Raw genomic sequence first — 21,511 nt, 5'->3', positions numbered from 1 at the left:
CTGGGCACGGTAGCTCACACCTGTAATCCCAGCATTTTGGGAGGCTGAGTCAGTTGGATCACTTGAAATACGGAGTTCGAGACCAGCCTGACAAACATGGAGAAACCCTGTCTCTATTGAAAATACTGAGCCAGGTATGGTGGCACATGCCTGTAATTCCAGCTATTCTGCACACTGAGGCAAGAGGATGGCTTGAATGCAAGAGAAGGAGGTTGCAGTCAGCAGAGATTGTGCCGTTGCACTCCAGCCTAGGAAACAAGAGTGAAACTTCATCTGAAAAAGAAAGAAAGAAAGCGACAAAGAGAAAGCTAATAAACTAAGATAAGAAAACATATATTAAAATGTAACAAAATTTATGAGGTCTTTCATTTATTAAAAATAATCAAACAAAAAATAACTTGTGATTGTACCCTGTGCCAGCAAAGCTGCAGTGAAATGGGCATTTTCTTTTACTATTAGTGATGTTAAATTGTATACAAGCCTTCCACCAGGGTAAAGCTTGGAAATTTTTAAAAAAGAATACAGTGACTCACTCTACTGCCTCCTCCAACTCCTGGCCTCAAGCAATCCTCCCACCTCAGCCTCCCAAAGTGTTGGAATTATAGGCCGACAGCCACCATGCCTGAAAGCTCGGCAGTTTACATCAAGTGTAACAAGAATGCCAATGTCCTGTGACTCACAGTAACCTCCTTTCTGGAAATATCATCTTCGGATACAATTCAACCTAAACAGAAGGTCATATGCACAAACACGGTGAAAATCTAGGAGTAATATTTTTCTGTTTTAAAAACATACGGAACACTTCACAAATTTGCACGTCATTCTTGCACAGAGGCCATGCCAATCTCTCTATTGTTCCAACTTTAGTATATGTGCTACTGAAGCAAGCATGAGTAATTTAAGATAGAGTGGTTAAGCAAAATAAGGAAGAGTTATGGGGAACTTAGAAATCTATGGTATTTATAGGCACCTAGTAACAGCTCAGTAAATATTAGCTGCTACTTTTATTATCTTTATGGTAACTCCACTCAATTAAAAATTGTCATTTAAAATTTACCACTGTCATGGAACATCATGTATTTAACAGTGTAATTGTAAAAACAGATAGAGGCTGGGTGTGGTGGCTCACACTTACAATCCCAGCAGTTTGGGAGGCCAAGGCAGGTGGATCACCTGAGGTCAGGGGTTCAAGACTAGCCTGACCAACATCGAGAAACCCCATCTCTACTAAAAAATACAAAATTAGTCAGGTGCGGTGGCGCCTGTAATCCTACCTACTCAGGAAGCCGAGGCAGGTGAATCACTTGAACCTGGGAGGTGGAGGTTGTGGTGAGCTGAGAGTGCACCATTGCTCTCCAGCCTGGGAGCAAAAGAGCAAAACTCCATCTCGGAAAAAAAAAAAAAAGTCCCAGCACAGAGACTCTCAGCCATAATCCCAGCACTTTGGGAGGTTGAGGCCAGGCAGATCACCTGCAGTCAGGAGTTCAAGACCAGTCTGGCCAACATGGTGAAACCCTATCTCTACGAAAATACAAAAATTAGCTGGGCATGATGGCAGGTACCTGTAATCTTAGCCCACTCTTAACCCTGGGAGGCGGAGGTTGCAGTGAGCTGAGATTGTGCCATTGCACTCCAGCCTAGGCAACAGAGCAAGACTGTCTCAAAAACAAAACAAAACAAAACATACCATTTGTACCTTGGTATATGGGGGGATTGGTTCCAACTCCCCAATATCTGTGAATACCAAAATCCATGCAAGCATCTGTAGTCCCAGCTACTTGTGAGGCTGAGGAAGGAGTGCTTTCGCCCAGGAGGTTGAGGCTGCACTGAGCCATAATTTTGCACCACTGCACTCCAGTCTGGGCAACAGAGTGAGAAACAAGGTTGACTTTTAAATATAATTTTTCGGTTCACTTGAGAATTTGGTCAGATCTGTGGCATATGAAAATTCTTCATAGAATAATTATATAATCACATTCATGCTAGAATTGGGAACAGAAAATGTTTTGTTGACTCTTTATTCCTTCACTTGCTGTTACATAGACTATGGCCAGTGGGCACTTACCAACCAGAAGTGTTATCTCAGAGCTACTCACAATGAAAGGTGATGTCTAGGGCCCAGGTGTGTTGAGGTCTCCATGCCTTGGCTATGGGTGAGTAGGACTTATAGGTCAATCCATTTTCTATATTCCAGCTCTGGAAAACTTGGGTTTATCCATCTTGATAAGATGTAATTTAAATTTAACTTGGCAAGAAACACAAATGGAAGAAAGGTTATGAAACCACAGGATGGTACTTGTTCTCAAGGGACTCTTCGGCTTAGGTGCTTCTGTACAAAAGGAATGACATTGTCGAAAACTCATCACAGGTCAAGTGAGGTGCCTCATATCCATAATCCCAGCCCACTGGGAGACTAAGACAGGAGGATCCCGTGAGGCCAAGAGTTTAAGACCAGCCTTGGTGACACAGTGAAACCTCATCTCTACAAAAAACATTAGAAAATGAGCTGGGTATGGCAGCACATTCCTATAGTCCTAGCTACCCTAGGAGGCTTAAGTGGGAGGATAGTTGAACCCAGGAAGTGGAAGCTGCTGTGAGCAATGATCTCACCACTACACTCCAGCCTGGGTGACAGAGTGAGACCATGTCTACACACACACACCCCTCAGTCTGTCCAGCCTTGACTAATAAAAAGGGTCTTCCGGTTACAGAACAGGTGTGCTCTTTTGTAGGACACGAAGGGACCAGCAGGCGTGTTCACAGCCTTTCCTCATCCTCTGCTTAGTTTTCCAAGAACCTTCAAGGGAGTCCCGAGGGAAAGGACAAATCTTCTGGTTGCCAGAGGAGAAATATGCCTCCTATGTCAATTGATAAACGGAACACCTGCCATGAAAACCAGGAAGTTCTGCTAAGACGAACCACTCCCTACGACACTGACCTATGCAGGAAACATGAGAAACTGGAGTTTGTGGACCAATAATATTGAAGGTCACATTCCAGATTGTGGAGATATAACCAAAGTACAGCCTTTCCACAAGGCACTGCCAAATAACAGCTGGCTGCCTCCATTGTGGCACTGCCGCCGTATCTCTGGCTCTCATTTCACCGGGAGATGCTCTATTCCAGCTTCCTCTTGCATTTTGTATTCTGTAGTTCCTGGGGTAAGACCTCACAACATAGCAGACTGCTGAGTCCATGCTGATCTACAGATCTGACTTCAGATTCTATCAGGACTCTTTCAGTTTGAGGAATTAAAGAGAAGAGAAAATGGACCCAGCCTGGCACTGGCCAGCTTAGCAGTCCGAAGATAGAAGCTGCTCAAAACGACTACAGTGCTTCTGACTTTCTTAGTCTGACCTTCCTCCTAGGGCTCTTTGGATGAGATTTATTTCTCCTTGTTGAAGAAATTGTTTGCTAGACTGTAAAAAATTTTAAGGAAGAATGAAATATTAAAATATAGTTTTCTCCTAAAGAGCACTCAAAAGTATAATCCCAGCAGTGCTGGATCTCTCTCTCTCTCTCTCTCTCTCTCTCTCTCTCTCTCTCTCTCTCTCTCTCTCTCTCCTCTCTCTCTCTCTCTCTCTTTTTTCTGAGATAGGGTCTCACTCTGTTACCAAGACTGGAGCACAGTTGTGAGATCACAGCTCACTGCAGCTTTCAACTCCTGGGCTCAAGTGATCCTCCCACGTCAGCCTCCCAAGTAGCTGGGATTACAGGTGCATGCCACCGTGCCTAATTTTTTAAATTTTTTTGTAGAGAAGGCCGCTATGTGGCCTAGGCTGGTCTTGAACTCCTAGGTCAAACTAATCCTCCTGCCTTGGCCCCCCAAAGTGCTGGAATTATAGGCTTTAGCCACCCCACCCAACCTATTGTTTTGTATATATATACACACGCATACGTGCGCACACGTGCTCACACACAGGCACACACACACACAGAAATATATACATAAATAAAATCTCATATACTAAATGTTGCTCCTTAAATCGCCTCCAACCCACCCGTCTGCAGGGAGAGCAAACACAGGTCTCAGCAGATCAGGCAACCTACATGAAGAAAGGAGGCTGGAGTAATGCCAGAGACCAGGAGGAACTGTAGCAAATGGCAAGGTATTCACTTCAAAGGTTTTTCAACATTGTGATGGTCAAACCAAACACAGAAACAGGAAGCCCAGTTCAGTCACCAGCAGCCAACATGAGATATTTGATCTACATGCTACAGAACAAACTGTTTAGGATGAATGACCTTGTCTCCACCACCCCATTCTTCAAGTCCCTCCTGCCCAGTAGTCCCTACACTCTGCTGACATGACCCACATTCACAGGACTCTCCTGACCCCTTTGCGTGTTTACTCTTTTTTCCCCAATAACTATTTTCTTTTCTGGATACAGAGTTCACCTCTGTCACACAGGCTTGAAGGAAAGTGAGGTGATTATGACTCACTGCAGATTCCATCTCCCGGGCTCAAGTGATCTTGCCTCCCAAGTAGTTGGGATTACAAGCATGTACCACCATACGTAGCTAAGTTTGTTATGATGATGACGATGATTTTGAGATGGAGTCTCACTCTATCATCCAGGCTGGAGTGCAGTGGCACGATGTAGGCTTACTGCAACCTCCGCCTCCTGGGTTCAAGTAATTCTCCTGCCTCAGCCTCCTGAGTAGCTGGGATTAGAGTCATGCACCAGCAAGCCCAGCTAATTTTTGTGTTTTAGTAGAAATGGGGTTTCACCATGTTGGCCAGGATAATCCCAATCCCTTGACCTTGTGATCCGCCCGCCTCGGCTTCCCAAAGTGCTGGGATTAAAGGCATGAGCTGCTGTGCCTGGCCAACCGTTTTTATTTATAAACTAATGAGCCTCACATGTATGCTTATAACAATGCAAAACAGACTAATATAGCAATCGTATGCCAACACTTACCAGACTGTGAGGGGCACAATGACAGAAGTACAGAGTGGGACTGAAATGCTCCCAAGGGGCTTCTTGTCGCATCATAGAGAATGGGGTGAGACATCTTGGCTGAGGCTAAAGATAAGCGAAGATGAGAGTCAAAGAGTGATGATGAGGGTAGAGGAAGGTTTCCTGAAGAAGGACACCAGTAAAGTCCCCCAAGGAAACTGACATTCCACGTGGCTGGAAGGGAGGGATATGGGGAGGGTGGTACAGGATAAAACTGGAAAGGTAAGCCGAGGCCAGCTCTTACCAGGCCCTGTGGCCGAATTAGTTTGGATTTTATCTTAAAGGCAATGGGCAGTCACCAGCAGGTTTTAATCAAGTACCATTTTGACCCAAATTTGCCTTTTAGAAAAATTCCTCTGGCTTCAGTGAACAGGCTGAAGTGAGCAAGCCTGGAAGTCAGGAAGACAATTGGAGGCCTTCCCGATAAGCCAGTACCGAAGAAACCCGGGCCAGGCATGGCGGCTGCTGCCTATAATCTCAAAACTTTAGAAGTCTAAGGTGGGTGGATGTCTTGAGCCCAGGAGTTTAAGACCAGCCTGAGCAATGTGGTGAAACCACATCTCTACAAAACACAAAATGTTAGTTGGGTGTGGTGGCTCGTACCTGTGGTCATACCTCAGCTACCCCAGAGGCTGAGGCAGGAGGACAGCTTAAGCCCGGGAGGTTGAGACTGCAGTGAGCCGAGATCACACCGCCGTGCTCCAGCCTGGGCAACAGAGGGAGACTGTCTCAAAGAGAAAAAGAATCCCATTCTTCACCTATTAGCGCCCCAATGTTCTCATGAGAACCTTGGTGATGCAGTGAATTCAACTGTCATTGTAATTCAGCAATTCACACATTTAAGTTTGTGTTTGATTTTTCATAATATCAACCCTGTGGAAACAAGAAATATGGAATTGTGTTTGGGCTATCATGGAAGCTCTCTGGATCTTAGACCGTGACTTATGCTAAGACGTGAGCTTTGCGTTCTTCTCTCTGTGAGCGCTCAAGCGCAGCAGTCCCCAGGTTTTATGGTACCAGAAACCAATATCATGGAAGACAGTTTTTCCACAGACTGGGGGCAGGGGGTCCGTTTTGGAATACTTCAAGCACATCACATGTATTGTGCACTTTGTAATTATTACACTGTAGTATATAATAATCATATAACTCGCCATCATGTACAATCAGTGGGAGTCCTGAGCTTGTCTGTTTTCCTGAAACTAGATGGTCCCATCTGGGGGTGATGAAAAATAGTGACAGGTTATCAGGCATTAGATTCTCATAAAGACAGAGCAAGGTAGAACCCTTGCATGCACAGTTACACAATAGGGTTCCTGCTCCTATGAGAATCTAATGCTGCCACTGACCGGACAGGAGGTGGAGATCAGGTGGCAAAGAGGGGAGTGGCCGTAAATACAGATGAAGCTTTGCTCGCCCACCTGCTGCTCACCTCCTGCTGTGTGGCCAAGTACAGGCCTGTGATTCAGGGATTAGGTGCCCCTGCTCCACTGCATCCAAAAGGACCCTCCCCACACCAGTCTTCATCGTGGTCAAGTACAGAAGCCACTTAGCTCCTAAGGCATGTGTCTCAGCTGGCATTTCATCACAATCAACAGTAAGTGGCACCTTGAAACATTATGAGGTCACTTCCTGAAAATCACCAGCATCCCATTTCCCATTGACAAGAAGTTCAACGCTGCCCCTTGGATAACCAAACCTATGCCCAAATCCCATTTTTTGTGGGTCTTTCTCCCAGAACCCTTCCTAGAATCAGTTCTGTATATGTCAGAGTCCAATCAAAAGGCATAAATTACCCAAAGTTTAAAGTGGAAAAATTTAAAATAAAAAAAGCAACTATGTAACCAGAAAACACCATATGAGAGATTGGCTACAAAAGTAAAGAGAACTCTAGAGAACATAGGGCTAGCAGAGGCCAGACATGGTGGCTCATGCTTACAATTGCAGCAATTTGGGAAGCCAAGGCAGGAGGACTGCTTGAGGCCAGCAGTTTGAGACCACCTTGGAAACACAGTGAGACCCTGGCTCTACCAGAAAAAGAAAACAAAGGCCAGGTGTGGTGGCACACACTTGTAGTCCTGGTTACTTGGGAGGCTGAGGTGAAAAAATTGCTTCAGCCCAGGAGGTTAAGGCTGCGGTGAGCCATGATTTCACCACTGCACTTTAGACTGGGCTAGAGAGACCCTGCCTCAGAAAAACAAAGTATAGGACCAGCTGTTACAATGAGCAGTAACTTCCTACTGTCCCTACACTGAGATCGAGTGACCAAGGAAGGGATTCCCCACTCAGGCTGAGATCCAGGCCCCCTTGGAGAGGGCACAGTCGTGGGTAATTCAATGGCAGAAGTGCTGCATTACCACATGGTGGAACATGCTAGCAATATGCCCTCTGCAATTTGCTGAAAATCCACCTTCTAGGGTGCTAGCTTTACCTATTAGTAAACAGTTGTCTCACCACAAAACCACCCAGGCAAATGCAGAGAAACTGCTGGTCACTGCCTGCTGCTAAGCACCATGCAGGGCAGCAGCCTGGTGCAGCAAAAGCTCAGCGCCTGTGAAGATGTGCACACGACTAGAAACAAAAGCCTCTTAGAACGCCCCTTACAACAGCACCATGTACTGACAACATTTAATAATGCACCAGTTGACAGAGGAAGCATTTAAGGAACCCACCTCTATGTTTGCAGAGCAGGCAGTGAAGGGTGAATTTGGAACTCAGGAGCAGTCATTGGACGAATAGCTGGTACCTGACACATTTCCATCTACCAAAGAACAAAAGGAAGAGAGAAAAATGAGATAAAAAACAGGCATGGTGGTTCTCACCTGTAATTGCAGCAGTTTGAAAGGCCAAGGCAGGTGGATCACTTAGGTCCAGGAGTTTGAAACCAGTCTGGGTGACATAGAGAAACCTTGTCTCCACTAAAAATTTTTAAAAATTAGCTGAATATGGTGGCATGTGCTGTAGTCCCAACTTCTCAAGAGACTCCTCGGTTCAAGCAATTCACCTGCCTCAGCCTCCCAAGTGGTGGGGATTATAAGTACGCACCACCATGCTCAGCTAACTTTTGTATTTTTAGTAAAGACAGGATTTCACCATGTTGGCCACATCAGTCTCAAACTCCTGACCTCGTGATCTACCCACCTCAGCCTCCCAAAAGCTTCCGCCCTGTCTTTGCCCACTTAATCTAAGAAAACTAAGCTAAAATACATTTTGTAACCAAACCTAAATGAAGCTAAGTGGTGTGGCTACTATACTCAAAATACTTGAAATTCCCTTCACACAAAAATAACTATCTGGAAGCCAAGAATGGCTATCTGGAAATCAACATCCTCAGAGTACATTTCAGGGGAAAACTAGAATATGTCAGTGTAAACTATGAAAGTCCAGAGCCTTTGTTTGAGTAAGACTAGGTGCAGCAAAACCATGGGCTCCATGCATGATTGGTATTGTAGAAGAGGCCACAGGGAGTAGAAGTAAACATGACACCCTCGGCCGGGCGCAGTGGCTCACATCTGTCATCCCAACGATTTGTGAGGCCGAGGTGGGCAGATCGTTTGGGGTCAGGAGTTTGAGAGCAGCCTGGCCAATATGGTAAAACCTCGTCTCTACTAAAAATATAAAAATTAGCCAGGCATGGTGGCAGGTGCCTGTGATCCCAGCTACTTAAGAGGCTGAGGCAGGAGAATCACTTGAATCCAGGAGGCAAAGGTTGCAGTGAGATGAGATCACACCACTACACTCCAGCCTGGGCAACAGGACAAAATTCCATCTGCCAAGTTTCTTCTAAACCCAATTTAAGGCACCATGTACCACAAACCAGATAGCAAGATAATTAAATAAACTGTAGTCTTTTTCATGCCATCCAATTACATCTTGGTCAGTTCACAAACATGTTTCAGCCAATGCTAAAGGAGGTTTTCTCTTTAGGAGTCCTCTCTCCCTTCACCCTGCTTAACACAAGACTTCACACACAAAGAGAATGGAGACAGCCCCGCTTCAGGACATGCTACACTGAAAGAACCGACTGTCCCAAAAAGAGAGGGCTCCACACTTCTCTGACAACTCCACAATAGACCAGCTACACACAAATGCCTGAAGTAAGGAATTCCATTAAGAAAATGAACAGTTAGTCAGATCAAGACTTCTGACCCAAAGGGCCTGCAGCTGGTCTGATGATTCATCAAAAAGTCTGAATTTAAATGGAGACATACTGGACTGTGACATGTAATAAAAGAACTGAAGCAGCAAAGTGTCTTGGTTTGGGTTTCCTTTCCACTGTATACAGCTCCAATGAATAGAGAAGTGAGCATGCCTGTGGTACTCCTGACACATCTGGGATAGTTCCCATCCACAGTGGTTGGCCTTTGGGATTATGCACACATTGCAGGGTCATTGCCCATCTGTGCTAACCTAGAATGTCCACATAAAAGCTTCTGCTTAGAGACTGCAGAGAAAAATGTCAAACCTGAAAGCCCATGAACTGTCTCAGCCAGGGGGAACACATGAAGGAGACACTACAGAATCTCACATCAGAAGCCCAATTTCAGGTTGACCTCTAAAGCTTTACGATTGTGAGTAATCAGCTTACTTTCGCTAGGCTCTGTTATTCTCACGTCAATCAACAGAAAAACAGACTGAATAGTCTCCCAGATCAATTCCAATCTTAACATCCTCTGGCTTTATGATTAAAGAATGATACTAATTAATAAGGTTGAAACTGTGGCTTAACCCCGATAGGAGCCTGCTGGGATTATGATAAGCAAAACTAGTCCACATGGACAGAGCCATTCTGACCACATCCCTCCCTATGCCAGCTATCATACAGATATGCACCACTGGCATGAGAAGTCCCTTCCACACAGGACTGACTGATTCAACAATAGGCTGATTTATTCATTCAAACAACAAATATTTACTGAGCACCTTCTAGGTATTTAGGGTTACAACAAAACAAAACAGACGAAATCCCATCCCTTACTTACATGTTAGTGAAGGAGGAGGGGGAGTCAGACATCAAATAGGAAATATAACGAAGGATATATTTTATATATGGCAGTGCTGGGATTCACTCAGGGTGGCTGGAAACATATTAAGGGAAATATTAGGGAAGTATAGAGCATAGTCTCAAACCTTTGGGAAGCCGAAAAGTTTTAATGAGCCAGGCTGAAGACAGCCAGTTCTTACATTCGAGCTTTAAGTCATAAGGTGAAGATTAAGATAATAAAAGCTTCCCTGGTTCAGTCTGTTTACCCCACATTCCTTTTTCTCGACTCCGTTTACTCATGTAAACTTCATGCTAGCTGCTCCTCTAAGGGGGAGGTTGAAAAAGAATTACTTTTTAATGGTATTTATTCTGGACCTCAGAACCAAAAGTTTTTATCATTCTTAAAACCACTCTTTTAACCATGTTAATTATCCACAAGCATGTTAACTTAAAACCTCTGTTGCTGCTTCTATACTGAATAAATGCAAGAATGAACAAGGAGTCAATTAGCTGCAATCACTCTCTAAAAGCTGATGATACCCTAGCCCAACTCTTACACTGTATTCTGTATGGAAGGGCATATTTTATTCATCTGATACTTACACTAAATAAATCTTAGTGAAACTAAACGTGAAATTGTAAGTACAAAGTGAAACTAAGTGAACTAAATCTTAGTGAAACTAAACGTGAATTGTAAGTACAAAGAAGTCACGAGAGGGAGACAAAAGGCCCAAATTAATCAAATTAATGTCTCCTTAGGGAAGACACCGAATCTGTGTCTGCAGGTTATCATCTTACCTTTTCATAACAAATTTAATTTGATTGCCCACTTGAATGATGTTTTCCAGCCTTGGGATTCCCTATCATGAGGGACTTCTGAAAGGAATGTCTTCCAGTACTTCTTCCACACACAGATCATTCGCATGTCCTTCAAATTTTTGGTCTTAAAAACAATCTTCAAAGATTAAACTTTGTTTTTCAATATCCTTAAACAGAAGACAAAGAAAGAAAATCATTGTAGACAATAAACAACAGAACTGAAGCTGGTGTGCAGTGGCATGATCTCGATTCCTTGCAATCTCTGCCTCTCGGGTTCAAGCAATTCTCATGCCTCAGTCTCCCAAGTAGCTGAGATTACAGGTGCCTGCCAGCATGCCTGTCTAATTTTTGTATATTTTTAGTAGAGACAGGGCGTAACTATGTTGGCCAGGCTGGTCTCCAACTCCTGACTTCAGCTGATCCACCCACCTTGGCCTCCCAAAGTGCTGGGATTACAGGCAAGAGCCAATGTGCCCAGCCATAAACACTATTTGGAAGCAGCTTTTCGCTACTATCTGCTCGTGACTGCAATAACCCTCCTCCATTGGCTGCCTTACGGTAGCGCATTTCAGGCTACACTTTCATCTGCACTGCAGCCATGAGATCAATGTTCTTTACCCCTTCAACCACGTGAGCATGCTATTTAATAAGAATTAACTCTCCACAAAGAATTCATGGAACGGGAATGAAAAATAGTAAGCAGAGGCTGATTGAAATTAAAAGAGGCAGAACAACGTTAACCAACGTTAACACATGAAGACTGTTTAAAGCCAGATTTAAAACAACATGTTTTCAGATAATGAGGAAATGTGATACTGTTCACATAAGAGTAAGGAAACTCAACTAAGGGCTACATATGAGCTGACACCAAAAAATCACTGCTAAATTTGTCAGATACGATGAGGGAGTGGCTGTGCGGGGATGCACACTGAAGAGATAAAATGATGCGATGACTGCGATTTGCTTTATAATATTCCCGCAAAGGGAGGTAAAAGAATAGCAGAACAAAATGTGGACAATCTTAATGGTCACAGAAATTGACAAACGGGTATTTTAGTGTTTATTGTACTATTTTCTCTACTTTTGAATAGGTATAAATGCTATAATTTAAAAATGTTTTAAAAAAAATGGTCAGGAGCAGTGGCTCACTCCTATAATTCCAGCACTTTTGGAGGCCGAGGCAGGTGGATCACTTGGGTCAGAAGTTAAGAGACCAACCTGGCCAACATGGTGAAACCCTGTCTCTACCAAAAATACACACACAAGATATTAGCCAAATGTGGTGACAGGTACCTGTAATCCCAGCTACTCGGGAGGCTGAGGCAAGAGAATCACTTGCACCCAGCAGAAAGAGGCTACAGTGACCAAGATCATGCCGCTGGACTCCAGCCTGGGCAACAGAGTGAGAATCTGCTTCAAAAAGAAAAACAAAAATAAAGCAAAAATTAATTTACTATTCCCTGCTCTGAAGCCACATCCTAACAGAATTCTAAAAAGAAAGATTCTAGCAATTCACATGGTGCTATTTATATAGAGATCTCCCTTGCACCTTTGTATGTAAATTTAAATATTTTGCAACCTGATGGCTCAGAGGGGTCCAAAGCTGGGCATGGTAACACATGCCTGTAGCCCCAGCCACTTAGGACACTGAGGCAGGAGGATAACATGAGCCCAAATGTTCTAGTCACGCCCAAACATAACAAGACCTGGTTTCTTTAAAAAGAAATGGGGAGCTCTGAGGGAGCTCATCGATGAATTATTTTGGTGACATCAACAAGTGCTACCAAAACACTACTATAAAATCCAAAATTACATCTACTACCAGATTTTTCTCCTTACTTCTGGATTCATTTATCCAATTGCCTCTACCTCCACACCTCAACTTGAAAGAGATTAATTTCTTTGATCTTAGATTGGCTTTCCTCTAACATCTAAGATTTGTATTAAATTCTTACTTCATGTCATTAGCACCAAATCTGAGAGGATCTACTATAGGAACTCTGTGAAATAAGAAACACACAGAATGATACAGTTATCATATCTGGAAAAAGAAATATACCCATAAACAAACAACAGTAAAAAATTAGAGGCTTTCAGTCACACTAAAGAATGATGTTAAATAAAATTATTCTGTCGATTTAACAGGAAACTATATAAACCTAATTCTAACAACCTTTCTATAAAATAAAAAAGAACCAATTGTTAGAGCTGAGAGTAAAAAGTGGAAGTTTCAGAAAGAGGTGAAGTCGACTGCGGAAGGTGCCCATCGCCTATCATAAAGGCTGCCCCAATCACACCCATCCCCCTTATTCCACCTAGTATCACCTGAGGTCAGGAGTTCAAGACCAGCCTGGCCAACATAGAGAAACCCCTTCTCTACTAACACAAAAATTAGTCTTGTATGGTGGTGGGCGACTGTGAGGTAGGAGAACTGCCTGAACCCAAGAGCCAATGAGACAAAATCACACCACAGCACTCCAACCTGGGTGACAAGAGTGAAAACTGTCTCAAGAAGAACAACAACAAATTCCTTTGGGAAGGCTTTCTTCATAGAGATCTTCAACATGAGACTACAAAAAAGGGTATGGAATCATCGCCGGACCTTTGGCTTTTACAGCTTGAGGTATAAGGACAAAAAGAAAAAGGGATATCATTTGAACACAATCTGCAGAAAAGAATCATTATTGAATCTGTATTGCTCTTTAACTTTCTTTGCTTGAAACAGAGTTTCACTCTTGTCGCCCAGGCTGGAGTGCAGTGGCACGATCTCGGCTCACTGCAGGCTCCATTTCTCAGGATCAAATGATTCTCCTGCCTCAGCCTGCTGAGTAGTTGGGATACACGAGCCTGCCACCACCCCCCGCTAAGTTTTGTATTTTGTGTAGAGACAGAGTTTCACCATTTTGGCCAGGCTAGTCTCGATCCCCTGACCTCAGGTGATCCACTCATCTCAGCCTCCAAAGTACTGGGATTAGAGGGATGAGCCACTGAGCCGCCTGAGCACTTTCTTATGTTATTAAATAGCCTAACCCAGGTAGGGGCAGTGGCTCATGTGTGTAATCCCAACAACTTTGAAGAACAAGGTAAGAAGATTGCTTCAACCTAGGAGTTCAAGACTGGCCTGGGCAACATTGCTCGACCACCTCTCATCTCTACAAAAATTAGGTCAGGTGTGGACCACATCTAGCTAAATTTTTTATCTTTTATAAAGACAGGGTTTCATCATGTTGCCCAGGCTGGTCTCAAACTCCTAAGCCCAAGCCATCCTCCCACCTCGGCCCTCAAAGTGCTGGGATTACAGGGCTCAGGAAGCCTCATGTTTTCATTAAGAAGTTTCCTACTCTTGCAGACCTGGATAGTTTTATTTTTGTTCTTTAAGGCAGGGTTTCCTCAGTCTCACGGGTTGGAGTTCTGTGGTGGGATCATAGCTCATTGCAGCCTTGAACCCTGGGGTTCAAGTAGTTGGGAGGCTGAGGTAAAACTACAGATACAGGGTCACACCATGTTGCCCAGACTGCTCTTGAACTCCTAGACTGAAGGGATCCCCCTACCTCAGCCACACCTGGACACAGCTTTCTATTTTTAGCTACATAAACACTGTACCGGATCAGAGTTGGTCAAATGCCCTTTTCCAGCCAGCAACACACAGGACCTAGCTGAGACACTGCAGTTACCAGGCTTCACTCTGAGGAGAAGGCAACACAGCTCCAGGCCCATACTGTCCCTGTGACTTCCCTGAAAACCCACCCTTGTGACATCACAGAGCCCCCCTCAGATGGACCCAATCAGAACTCTAAAACAAAATGTCAGTTGCATGCCAGTCAGATGTGGGCAGTGCTCATGTTTCAAAAGCTAACACTGGCATAATTTAGTGTTGGACCCAGAAAAATGAAAGATAAAAATATGTAAAATACGCACTGAGTACAATGGCTCACACCTGTAATCCCAACACCTTCAGAGACCAAGGCAGGTAAATCACAAACTCAGGATTTTGAGACCAGCCTGGCCAATAAGGAGGCTGAGGAAAAAGAATTGCTTGAACCCAGGAGGCAGAGACTGCAGCCAGCCGAGATCACGCCACTGCATTCCACGCTGGGTGACAAGAGTGAAAACTTTGTCTCAGAAAAAAACAATCCTTTGGGAAGTCCTTCTACAGAAAGATCTTCAACGTGAGACTGGAATAAAAGTACAAGATCATCCTGCACCTTTGGCTTTTACAGCTTGAGCTGTAACTGAAAAAAAAAAAATATCATTTAAATACAGTTTGTAGAAAAGAATAATTATTCAATCTGTATTGCTCTTTAATTTTTTTTTTTTGACGAAGTCTTGCTCTGTCGCCAGGTGGGAGTGCAATGGCACAATCTCAGCTCACTGTAACCTCCATCTCCCATGTTCAAACAATTCCCCTGCCTCAGCCTCCTGAGTATTTGGGACTACAGGTGCCTGCCACCATGCCTAGCTAATTTTTGTACATTCAGTAGAGACGGGGTTTCACCATATTGGCTAAAATGATCTTGATCTCCTGTCCTCATGATCCACCCGCCTTGGCCTCCCAAAGTGCTAGAATTACAGGCATGAGCCACCATGCCCTGCATTGCTCTTTAACTTTTATAATTTGTTCTTTACTTCTGTTATTGTAACTGAGTCCAAAAAATAGTATTAAAAAAATAAAAAGAAACCCCCAAATGCTAACATTCTGATTATCAAAGTCTACAGTAAAATGTCCCATTACAGCTGGGTGCGGTGACTCACACCTGTAATCCAGCACTTTGGGAGGCTGAGGTCAGTGAATCATATGAGATCAGCAGTTCGAGACCATCCTTGCCAACATGGGAAAACCCATCTCTACTAAAAATACAAACACTACCTATGTGTGGGGGCAGGTGCCTGCAATCCCAGCTACTCGGGAAGCTGAGGCAGGAGAATCACTTGAACCCAGGAGGTAGAGGTTGCAGTGAGCCAAGATCATGCCATTGCACTCCAGCATGACGGACAAGGGGGAAACTCCAGCTCAAAAACAATGAAATAAAATAGAGCAAGAAAAAGAATGAAATAATCCCATTATTTAAGCCAATGTACATACAGCCAGACTTTCTATAACAGTCTGAACCAAAGTATAAGGCCAGAAAAACATACCAGCTAATGTCATTTAATATATACAGTTCTAAATGGAAAATGTAATATTTTCAAAACATAAACATTAGTGTAACCTTATTGGACTTACAAAAATAATTTTTTTGACTAATAGAAACCAAAGATTCTCCTGAACTGCAACATTTCAGCTAGCATTTATTTACTCAAGATTGAAATAATACAACATTTATAAAAAGTCAAGAACTGGGATGGGCACTGTGGCTGATACTTGTAATCCCAGCACTCTGGGAGGCCGAGGTGGTCAGATCACCTGAGGTCTGGAGTTCGAGACCAGCCAAACCAACATGGAAAAATCCCATCTTTACTTAAAAACAAACAAAATTAGCTAGACATGGTGGTGTACACCTGTAATCCCAGCTACTTGGGAGACTGAGGCAGGAGAATTGCTTGAACCCAGGAGGAGGAAAAGGTTGTGGTGAGCTGAGATCAAGCCATTTGCACTCCAGCCTGGGCAACAAAAGCTAAACTACGTCTCAAAAAAAAAAAGAGAAATTCAAGAGCTAGTCATTAAACAGGCTCACACCTATAACCCCAGCATCTTGCAAGGCCTAGGTGGGTGGATCTCCTGAGGTCAGGAGTTCGAGACCAGCCTGGCCAACATGGTGAAATGCCATCTCTACTAAAAATACAAAAATTAGCCCGGCATGGTGGCACGTACCTGTAGTCCCAACTACTATAGACACTGAGGCAGGAGGATCGCTTGGACCTGAGAGGTGGACATTGCAGTGAGCTGAGACCATGCCACTGCCCTCCTCCCTGTGTGACAGAGCAAGACTCTCTCAAAGAAACAAAAAATGTCAAGAGCATGGGAAGTAGTAAAATTAAACATAACCGACCATCTCCCATCAGAATAGCTCCATTTTTTTGCTATCATTATGTCTTAAAATCTATTTGCTAAGCATTGACATTTGTACTAAAGTTTTAAGTGCACCATATAACACATTAGTGCTGAGTGAAGTTTAATATCCTTTGCTGTACACTAAACTTGAATATCATACTTACAGATCAAAACAAAAGGATCTTTCCCTAAGGTAATTATCACTAATGCTGCTTTAAAATTATAAAATGCAAAGATTTTTATAATGTCACAACAGCTGCAAATTATTGTCTTTAAACAAAATAATCTAATAAATCACCATCACAAAAAAGCCCCACAACATAATCTATTTCATCTTATAAAAAAGCACTTACATTTATAAAACTGTTAGAGTCAATTTATAAAACTTTAATACCAAATTATTTTTACTTAGAATAATACTAAATTAACAATACAATAAAAGCATAGGCCACGTGTGGTGGCTCATAGCTGTATCCCAGCACTTTGGGAGGCCCAAGCAAACGGATCGCTTGAGGTCACAAGTTGCAGATCAGCCTTGCTGACATGGGGAAAGAAACCCCACATCTACTAAAAATACAAAAATCAGGCAGGCGTGCTGGTGGATACCTGGAATCCCACCTATTCGAGAAGCTGAGGTAGAAGAATCACTTGAACCTGGGAGGCGAAGGTTGCAGTGAGCCGAGATCGTGCCGTTGCATTCCAGAATGGGTGACAAGAGCAAAACTCCAGCTCAGAAAACAAAATCCCATTACTTTAAGCCAATGTGGATACAGACAGACTTTCTACAACAATCTGAACCACATCATAAAGCCAGAAAAACACATCAGCTAATATTATGTAATACATATAGTACTAGATGGGAAAGGTAATATTTTCAAAACATAAACATCAGTGTAACCTTACTGGACTCGGAAAAACACTTACTGGAGTTATAAACATAATTTTTAAAAGTAACAGAAACAGAAGATTCTCCTGAACTACAACATTTGAGCTAGCATTTATTTACTCAACATTAAAATAATACAACCGGTATAAAAAGTCAAGAGTTGGGCCGGGTGTGGTGGCTCACAACTACCTCAGCACTTTGGGAGGTCGAGGCAGGCAGATCACCTGAGCTCAGGAGTTCAAGACCAGCCTGATCAACATTAAAAACCCTTGTCTCTACTAAAAATGCAAACTTGGCTGGGCATGATGGCACATACCTGTTATTCCACCTACTTGGGAGGCTGAGGCAGGAGAATTCTTGGAACCCAGGGGGCGGAGGTTGCCATGAGCCAAGATCACACCACTGCACTCCATCCTGGGCAACGAGAGTGAAGCTTCATCTCAATGTATGTATGTATGCATGCATGTATGTATGTATGTATGTATGAATAAATAAATAAATAAATAAATAAATAAATAAATAAATAAATAAAATGAAAGTCAATCACTGGCCAAATGTGGGTGGCTCATATCTGTAAGCCCAGAATTTTGGGAGGCCAGGGCAGGTGGAGCATTCCAGGACAGGAGTCTGAGAGCAGCCTGGCCAATGTGGTGAAACCTCATCTCTACTACCTATGCAGAAATTAACTGGGCATCGCGGCAGGTGTCTGTAATCCCAGATTCTTGGGAGGCTGAGGCAGGCGGATCACCTAAGGTTAAGAGCTCAAGACCAGCCTGGCCAACAGGGTGAAACTCCAACTCTCTCATACAAAAATTAGATGGGCATGGTTGTTTGTGCCTGTAATCGCAGCTACATGGGAGGCTGAGGCAGGAGAACTGCTTAAACCCAGGAGGTGGAGGTTGCAGTGAGCTGAGATCACACCACTGCACTCCAGGATGGGCAACAGAGCAAAACTCCATCTCAAAACATAAGACGAAGAAGAAAGAAAACATTTGCTATGGGGAGACCAGAAATGTGATCTGCTGGCAGTCCTTCCATTTTAGGAAATCTAAACAGTGTGAGTCCATCCTGTTTTGTCCCTCTCCACTTCAGAAACAAAACCAGTAACCGAATCCATTCCATTTCTTTCAAAAGACATCTAACAATTAAGAGATGATATGCATGGCTCCATACTCTAAAAGGAAACCTGATGTCCTGGGTATCACAGACAGTTGATGAATGCTTGTTCACTTGACTGGTGTAGACTTCAATAATAAACTGTTCAATGCACTATGCCAGACAAATATTGCATCTCAGAAGTAGAACAAATACTGTTATTTTAGTTCTGTCTACACATAAATGCAATATTTACACATATTTATAATGGGTTAATACAAACAAACGGAGTTAATTGTTCTAGAGAGTAATAGAATTTGGACAACGTGAATTCTCCTGTCCTGACACATAATCAGTAGTTAGAGGCATTTTATTTCACATGAAAGGTGCCATTATAAAACCAACGGTAAGCATTAAATAATTATTGCACACGATCTTCTCATCTGAGTTAATACTGAAGACCTACCTCCTGAAGCTGGTTTATTAAGTTGTAAATCTTCATGTGTAGAATTAGTAAGTTCATGTCTGAAAGGTGAGAATAAACATTTACTATTCACTATGCAATATTCAGCAAAGTATTATCCACTAGTACATATTTAACATTTAATCATCAAGGTTGGTTTTGAAAAGAAAAGAAAAGAAGTAGTCCCAACTTCACAAGAGGCTGACATAAAAAGATCATGAGCGTCTGGGAGTTCGAGGCTACAGTGAGCCATGATCACACCACTGCATTCCTGCCAGGGCGACATGGTGAGATCTTGCCTCAAAAGAAGAAATGCTGGTGAAAATGTAGAAACTGGAACCCACATACATTACTGGTGGGAACATAAAATGGTTGAACCACTTTGTTTGGGTGTTTCTTTTCTTGTCATTTTCATTTTATTTTTTTAAATAAAGACAGGGTCTTGCTATCTTGCCCAGACTGGTCTTTTTCAACTCATAGGCTCATGTGATCCTCACACCTCAGCCTCTCATGTGGCTGGGATTACAGATGTGAGTCACCACACCTGACTGGTAGAACAGCTTTGGAAAACAGTTTCTCAAAAGCCTGAATGTACACTATCATAGAATGCAACAATTTCTCTCCTAAGCATTTATCCCAGAGAAATAAAAATATATGTCCACACAAAATCCTGTACATGAATCTTCAGAGCAGTATTATTCGTAATGGCCAATACATGAAAACAACCCAAATGTTCATCAACTGATGAACAGATAAATACAATGTGGTGTGACTCTACCATGGAGTATATTGTTCAGCCAAAGAAGGAAAGAAATACTGACACATGCCATGCCATGAAGAAACTCTGTAAACATTGTGCTAGGGGCGGAAAAAAAAAAAAAGCCAGCCACCAAAGATCCCCACGTACTGCACAATCCTATTTCTATAAAAGGTCCAGATTATGCAACTCTATAGTGACAGAAAACAGATCAGCGGTTGCCTATGGGAGCACAGGCGTATAGGGGGAGTAGGAACTGATGGCAAAGTAATGTAGATTTCTCTATAGGGTAATGAAAGCTTCTAAAATTGATTGTGGTGACAGATGCACAGCTCCATGAACACTCTAAAGACCACTGAACAGCATACTTTGATGAATCAATTGTAAGGTATATTAACTATATTTCAATAAAGCTGTTATTTAAAATAAATAGGGGGCTGGGCACAGGTGGCTTGTACCTGCATATAATCCCAGAACTTTGGGAGGCTGAGGCAGGAGGATCACTTAAGGCCACGAGTTAAAGACCATCCTGGGCGACACAGCATGATCCCATCTCTACAACAAAAAATAAAAACATTAGCTTTGCGTGGTGGTGTACATCTGTAGTCCCAGCTACTCAGGAGGCGAGGCAAGAGAATCAGTTGAACCTGAGAGGCAGAGGCTGCAGTGAGCCACTGCGCTCCAACCTGAACAACAGAGTGAGAATCTGCTTTAATAAAAAAAGTAAAAATGAATTTACTAATCCCTGCTCTGAAGCCACATCCAAACAGAACTCTAAAAAAAAATTCAAGTAATTTACATGGTGCTATTTATATACAGATCTCCCATGCACCTCTGAATGTAACATTTAAATATTTTGCAACAGATGGCTGGGAGTGGCTCAAACCTGTGCATGGTGGCGCATGGCCGTAGCCCTAGATACTACTTGGGAGACTGAGAAAGGAGGGTAACTTGAGCCCAGGAATTCTAGCCCAGCCCAGAAAACATAACACGACCCTGTTTCTTTAAAAAGAAAAGTCAGGGAGCTCACTAATAAATTACTTCGGTGCGATCAACAACTGCTATCACAACACTACCACAAACTCCAAAATGATATCTATTGCCAGACCTTTCTCCTTACTTCTGCACTCATTTACCAAACTGCCTCCTCCACCTCCACAACTCAACTTGAATGTCAACTTGAAATTGATTAATTTATTTATTTATGTGTTATTAGACTGGCTTTCCTCTAACATCTAAAGAGTTGTCTTAAATTCTTACTTCATGTTATTAGCATCAAATCTGAAGGGATCTAGTGTAGGAGCTCTCTGACGTAAGAAACACGTGTTTGTGAGAAATCACACAAAGTGAAATAATCATAGCTATAACAAGAAATACGCCCATAAATAAATAACAGTAAAAGGTTAGAAGCTTTCAGTCATACTAGAGAGTAATGTTAAATCAAATTATTCTGTTAATCCAACAAGAAAATATATAAACCTAATTCTGACAAACTTTCTATAAAATAAAAAAGAACCATTTGTTGGGGTTGAAAGTGAAAACTGGAAGTTTTAG

General features: G+C 42.8%; 1 protein-coding gene and 1 pseudogene across 50 annotated transcripts in view; both read right to left on the bottom strand.

Moving 5' to 3' along the window:
* LOC144576462 (uncharacterized) overlaps nt 1–21,511 on the bottom strand; it is a 61,804-nt gene that overhangs the window by 19,199 nt on the left and 21,094 nt on the right. For 29 of the 50 annotated variants that reach the window (XR_013526007.1, XR_013526018.1, XR_013526022.1 and 26 more), the window contains 10 exons: nt 20,416–20,512; nt 19,204–19,262; nt 17,959–18,056; nt 10,744–10,931; nt 9,944–10,039; nt 7,634–7,722; nt 5,565–5,667; nt 4,923–5,027; nt 2,097–2,245; nt 151–273 (listed from right to left, as the gene is read on the bottom strand). The gene's annotated coding sequence lies outside the window, so the exon portion shown is untranslated. Of the gene's footprint in view, nt 1–150; nt 274–1,696; nt 1,860–2,096; nt 3,420–4,922; nt 5,028–5,564; nt 5,686–7,633; nt 7,723–9,943; nt 10,040–10,743; nt 10,932–17,958; nt 18,057–19,203; nt 19,263–20,415; nt 20,513–21,511 lie in introns of those variants that run through there. The other 21 variants (XR_013526015.1, XR_013526016.1, XM_078348341.1 and 18 more) reach the window with 13 other exon arrangements.
* LOC128929683 (U6 spliceosomal RNA) lies at nt 788–887 on the bottom strand (annotated as a pseudogene).

The sequence above is a fragment of the Callithrix jacchus genome, chromosome 14 (assembly GCF_049354715.1).
Source record: "Callithrix jacchus isolate 240 chromosome 14, calJac240_pri, whole genome shotgun sequence".
NCBI lineage: Eukaryota > Metazoa > Chordata > Mammalia > Primates > Cebidae > Callithrix > Callithrix jacchus.
This window is presented reverse-complemented; position numbering and strand designations above follow the sequence as displayed.